The following is a 7,316-nucleotide window of genomic DNA, read 5'->3' on the forward strand; positions in this document are numbered from 1 at the left end:
ATGTTCACACTGATCCTCTCCTCCTCTAACCGCCACCAAATAGATGCGAAACTCTCAAGATGCATGATCACACATCTCACCTTGGTGTTGCTACCATATGGATACATGGCGAAACACCTATATAAACTAATAAGCTAGGTCTCTACCTCGAGATCGATACCCTTATTGTCAAAGAAAGGAGGATTGGACCTCATCAAGTCCCTCATGTGTCCCATGTTAGCTGGATATTGGTCCACTAGGACCTCTCTCTCTCTCTCTCTCTCTCTCTCTCTCTCCAGAATCTGCCGATGGGACTCCTCTACCTGGGCATGGATGGGCTGATCCACGTCAGGTCTGGGGCCTAGTCTAGCTAGCACCTCCTGGAACATCTACTGCAACTCTTCCCTTTCAGGAACCTACTCTCCTAAATGCGGTCCCTCCTAACAAAAAGACTAATCCTGATCCACACTCGCATGAGTGGGTGGTGGTAAAGGACTACGACGGTTGGAACCTCGACCCCGTCCTCCTCCTCTGCCTCTGGTGCGGCCATCAACATGACCACCTCCCTTGGCTTTGCTAGCCATGACCTAACACTACACAAGAGAGAAAAGTTCAGATCAAAGGCAAGGAAAGAAGCAAGGAAGTCACACCACAAGACCTACACAAAAAGGTCAAGGCAAATGGGCTCACTACAAACCTAGAGTACCTAGTGTTGAAACATGGGCTCTGATACCAAATGTAATGCCCCACCAGGAACCCCAAAGAAAAACCCACAACAAGGGTGAAACCATTTTTTTTTTAAAGTATAAACATAATAGGTGCATTAAACACAACATGCATGATAACACAAGTAGAAGACTTACACTAGAATTCCTTAAGGGTTACCAATAAAAAATTAAAACCAAAAGATAAATTACACAATTAAGGTTAATCCAATAATACATCATTAACTCAATGATCACAAGAAGCCATAAGCAATACAAATTACACCATTCAAAGATTGAAAGGATACAATATAATTTCTCTTCAATAAGCATGTACACATAACATAAAGGAAACTGATAAATAACATCCCAAACTTAGGATTACATTGCTCTTCCAATACATGGCTTCTCGATATACATATAAAGATACAACTTAACCAATTACAAGGTTACAAAAGATCATGATACAAGGACCACATAGGTCTCCAAATAACAATAATATCCAAACATGAGATAAGCATGAGCCACGAACCACAAAAACACCTGCGAAGCCAATCCTCGCATGAAGGTTCGAACAAGAACATCCGATGGGAAGTGGCACTACCACCTGACCATGTAATTCCGAAAATGGAATGACCCCACCGTGATAGGAGATAGCCAAGGACCCTCAAGCAAGCAAAATCATGATATGGTCAACAAAACAATACAACTCCATGACAACACCATATGACTCCACAATAATCCAGGTGACTCAACATCACAAATACACAAGTGAACCTAAAGAGAGAGTGTCATCGCATAGCTTATGATGGTTACCATGGCTAGCCTCCATAGGTCCCGACCCCCATCCTGGGTTACCCTGGTAACCTTTCCCGAACCTCCGGCTCCAACTAAGTCTCATGCGGACCCTACTAGCCTTTCATGAAGACAAGATGGTCGGTTTGCCATTCTAGGCCTTCTCACTACATTATGAGCTCTGTACAAGCACTCACCTATGCGCAAGGTAAAATATCTTATTTAATGTTATGAACTACCCACCTAATCAATTAATTAGATTATCACTTTATTATCTGACTTTCGATGGGTTATCCTGCCAACCACTTTGGGCACGACCCCCACTTGAAATCCACTCTCTCAAAGGACACTAAACAAACATGGTCACTCCATGAGGACCCTATGGTGAAGCAGACAACCATAACACCACTATCCAAAAACAAGTGGTCAAAACAAGGACACACTAACTCTTGGTTAACCATAAGGCAAGACACTACATGGTTAAGGCAACAAAGTCATCATATATCACTTGGTCAAAGGTACTAAATACGCCACCACAGGATGACTGAACCATGGACCAGAAATAACACAATATAACTCTTGCGAGGAAAGCTAATTTCACTAAGTCCGCACTCAGACAATCTTTGAGAAAATCAGTATCATAAGCACTTGCAACATCATTGATTGAAAATTAAATAAAACACTCTTTTATGATATTCACATCTATTCAATTTCCAAATCAATATTCCATCAAGAATGAAATTCACATCAAATATTCAACCGAATAAAACATGAATTCCTAACAAACATTTAATTCATTTCCAGAATATATCCAAATTAACCAATTTGAATTACTAATTCATGCCTTGATTTCCATAGATAAATTTAGTAATCCACATAATAAAAATCATTAGGAAATTACTATTTATATTTAACATTAAAAACCACTTTAAGAACATTTCATTTTAAATAGAATTCACGACACATGAAAAAGAGGTGTACCGCAAAGGTATAAGTGTCACGCGAGGGCCAAGGCCAATCCGCAGTAGTGCTGCTACCGAGGCAACATACACTACCCGCTGGTAGTACTGCTGCCGACCGGTAGCAGGCCTACCGATCGGTAGCAGCTGCTACTGACCAGTAGTGCTACTACCGTCCGGTAGCAGTCCTGTCGACTGGTAGTGCTGCTACCGTGTAGCAGTACTACCGACTGGTAGTGCTGCTACCACGTAGCAGTACTGTCGACCGGTAGTACTGCTACTTGTAGGTAGTAGACACTACTAACCCGTGTGGTGGGACTAGACCGCCACAAGGTAAGGTAAGGTCCACATACAAACTAATTACATGCTTCAAAAGCATTTAAAATCAATATGCCACAAAACCATTTAAACATGAAAATGATTCATTCCCTGATATTTTCACGGGCACACACACACACACACAGTGCCAAGATCCAAATTTCAAAGGGATATTTACCAGTAAGGTAAATGGTGAAATAAAATCACACAAGAACCCAATAGATAACGATTTAGGCAACAATAGAAGAGGTAATTTGTAGACGTTGATTTCAAGAATAAAAACATACAACAAATAGAGAAATGAACCATTTCTTTCTTATAAGAAATCATATGATATAAGCTCCACAAAATCAACAATAACAGGTGTTTCTTCTTCCATTCCAATAATTCCACAAGAATTTACAAGGAGATTTTTATTTTTTCAACACACAGGAAGTAACTGAAAAATTCAAAATTAAATTTAAAACAGGAAGAGATTATCCAACTTTGAAGCAAATTAGCAAGAAAAATGATGGAGAATCCAAATCCTTGGAAACCAAATCGAATTCCAGCTCCTCCTTCAAAATGGTTTTCTGAATTTCTCTCCAAAAATTATGCCTGCCTCTTCCTGTGAATTTCCAAGAATATATGGGAAAAATAATTTCAACCTAAACTTTCTAGGTTGAAAGTTTTCTCCACCAATCAGATTAAATTATTTAAAAAGTAAATAGCAATCAGATTTTCCCTTTACTAAAAATAATTCTTTTCCAACAATTAAAATGCAAAAGTCAAATGGAAAGGTAAAAAAAAGAAAAGTGTTTATTTATTTTCTATTTCCAAAATACTTTCTTTCAACATGAGCATTCAACATTTAAATGGCTAGGCAATTATTTATTTCCTTCCACAAAATATATTAATGCAACTTACACAATGAAATAAGCCATTTAACCATTTAATCTAGCAAATTATTAATTTAATTAAATCAATAATCTCAGAGCATAATAATTAACTAATTACGCCAACATAAGATAGCATCATCCATTCAATTAAATAACCATTCAGATGAACAAAAGCACGCAAAATGAAGAATGATCAAATGACGACTCACAAATGACCAAAACAAAGTACTATGACTCGCATACCCGCCTGACGGGAAAGACAACTGACTGACAACACTCACACAAGTGTAACTATGGGTCAAGTTAGGGTCCAACAACTATCTCCTCCACTCCCATCAGACATATAAGGCACACTCGGACCTATGAAACCAGGTGGAGTCGATACCCTGTACCTACTCGGTGCTAGTACCTGCAATGTCCTGCACCAAAGAACCACACGTGAATATAAATAATATAGATATATACAAACATGACACACACACTGATAAAGGAGAATCATGACGTTCCCTGTCTCACCAAAGTGAGTGAAGGAAAATCATCTCCTCGCATCCCATACACATGCAAACATGCAACACATAAATAACACATCGTACATATAAGGTAAGAGTGTCAGTCCATGATAATGATCCATAAAATAACATTAATCATAAGCACTGAGATACTGCATAAAATTATACACCACAGATCTAGATAAAGCATGAAATAACATCGCATAAAATCTAAATCACTATACAATAATGTTCCACTGAAGTCAATAAAAAACATACAAAAAAGAGTCTGATCAAGGAGGGGTACTACATGCAAAGCATCATGTTCCTGCCATTAGTCTGGTAAATTTTGAGTAGATAAAAGTAGAGATGAAGATAGAGGGGGAGAAGAAGAGGGAGATAAATAGATAGAGAGATAGAAAGAGGCAGAGAGAGATAAAAATAGAGAGATATAGATAAGGATATTGATTGATAGAGATGAAGGGGTTGAGGGAGAGATAAAGGTAGCGACAGATAGAAATAAAGAGATAGATGAGTATATAGGGATAGGGAGAGAGGGAGAGAAAGAGATATAGATAGATAGATATAGAGGGAGAGGGAGAAATAGAGATATATGTGGCACTATCATAGAGGGATAAAGATATAGAGATAAGTATATATTCTATTTTCTTTTATTTTAACAATAGCGTGTGGAGGAAGGCCATTTAGTTAAACATTTTTACACAAACTATAAGTTTTTAATAAGTAGAATTTATATTTTATTTTAATTATATGAAAGGTGGCTAGATATGATGAGTTGTGTAATGCATGCAAGGAGTTATATTTATGTTTAACTTTTTAAAGAAAAAATTAATTGGATATTTAAAAAAATGTTTTATGGATATGAATAGACCTCTACATACTTCTATAATCGATGATGGATAGATGGTGTAGGTGTTGATTGGAATATTTTATCATTGTTGAAAGATTAGTTATTTTAGTTTGTTGAATGTTTCAAACACTAAATTCAGAGAATGATGTAGATGGATCTCGAGCTCCATGGGTTTGATCTCAATTATTATGAACTTCATCTAATGCACAAAATTGAAATTGAAGTATGTATTATAATTATATAAAGAGATAGGTGTAGGTAGTTCTAGTATCGATGATGGATAGATGGTGTAGGTGTTTATTGGAATAGAGATAAAATAACTTTCAACAATTAAATAAGTAACCCTAAGGGTATATATTAATTGATAAGGCTCTGAGGAGAATAATTATAACAAACATATTCAATGGCATGCATTTCGAAATCTGAAAAAAAACAAATGAATACTGAAAACTATCTGGATAGAATCATGTTTTTGTTGTTATAGCTTCATAGAAGTGATACTTTATGTTCCAAAAAGCTACAACAAATGTTGAAATTCAAGATTTCATGGTTTTGTTTTGTAATGGTTTTATGCTTCCTTAGACTTGCTCTTGTTTTATTCATTTTCATAGTTGTTATGAATAACTATAATGTAATGGTCTTATGCTTCCTTAGACTTGCTCTTGTTCTTGTTTCCATCATCTTCCAAGATGTTATAGGCAATTGTATTATTGGTGCACATTGGTAGTTGTTTGGTTGCCTTTTATAATGTAATTTTTTATCTTTACTCGATTCAATAAAAAAGGCATAAGAATGGAGTATGATTATAGTAGATATATTCTAAAATCTAAACATTTGATTTATTTATAAATCTAAAATATTTAGTTTTTCAAAGAGAAAATGGAAGAATAACTAATATCAGACAAGGACATTATTGTATACATTTTAAATTGTAAACCCCATAAAAACAATTCATATTAATAATTAAAAGTTTGAAATTTGTGAAATCTACAAATATATCTTATATTTTTATTTCAAAGATGAAAATAATGAAAGAAAAATATGCATGTTGTGTGAGGTAAATATGCGTGCTAAAAATAAATGATTGAAACAACTAGGAAACCAACCAAGCAAGACATAAAACTCAAACACCTCAAGATAGGCATGCTAAGAAGAAGGAAAATAAGCACAAAAAGCATAAACTAAGTAAATGTAAACCTCATTTACCAACTTCGATTGTGCTATACGGGGCACCTTATATGACCAAAAATGGCTATAGGAAGGCTCATTTGCGTGAGTATATTGCGAGAAATTGGATCTCTGAGAGAAATTTGGAGTGAGTTTAGTGCATTTATGAGCTCATAGCATGCGTGGACGAGATGAATGACGGGGCACAACTGAGGCACCAGGTGGACGTGGTACGCAGCGTCAGGCGATATCAAGTGTTAGACTGCAAGGTAGGCTTCAAAATTTATCCTTGTGATTTTATGTAGTTCATGTTTTTAACATTTATTAGGCTAGGAAACACGTTCCCACTGAATCATGTTCGATAGATTCGCGATCGGAAGGGGTGGGAAAGTGATCCCATGATGGCAGGTTCACAAAAAAGGCAAATGGTTTCAGAAAGGGGTTGGACATGCATTCCCGCATGAGCGAGTTCGCGTTCCCACCGTGGAAAAGAGGGTTGTCATCGAAGACCCTCTGGATTGTAGTCTTGTAGTAGCGAGATTGCTAACAAAGTGACGAGAATGCATTTGTGCCAAAGAAGAAATGGCGGGTTTGCAAACCCATTGGGCAGGGGCAGGGAGGAGAGAAAAAAGAGAGGAAAAGGGGCAAGGCAAGTCGCCAAAAGGTGAATAGGGAAGAAAAGAGGCCAAGAAACTGACAAGCTTCTATTGTCTGTTGTGTAGTGGAGTGTGGATATACTAGTGAGTTGAGAGAGATAGTCTGCTATCTTGAGACTAGGAGTAGAGTTGAGTGTCATAGATTGGGCATCAATCGAGGCGATCGGTCTAGGGTACGTGGCGTGGATTCCCCACATTCGGTGACATATGGCGGTGGTCACAACCTTGGTAGAGAGATGGAGGAGAAAGACAACCACCTTCCACCTACCCATATGAGAGATTACAGTGACTCCTGAGGATGTGTATCAAATTTTCAGATTGCCGATACAAGGAGCATGGTGTATAGCCCAAAGGATTGAGCAAGCAGAGGTTATGAGATGACTAGTTGGCATAGATGTGTCTCTTCATCATGGTCAACTATCATTAGAGTAGGCATTGACATAGGTACCACCTATGAGGCAGATCTATTTCTTTGTGTGCACATTGGTGAGTAGGTACATT

The sequence above is a fragment of the Cryptomeria japonica genome, chromosome 10 (assembly GCF_030272615.1).
Source record: "Cryptomeria japonica chromosome 10, Sugi_1.0, whole genome shotgun sequence".
In the NCBI taxonomy this organism is placed as follows: Eukaryota; Viridiplantae; Streptophyta; class Pinopsida; order Cupressales; family Cupressaceae; genus Cryptomeria; species Cryptomeria japonica.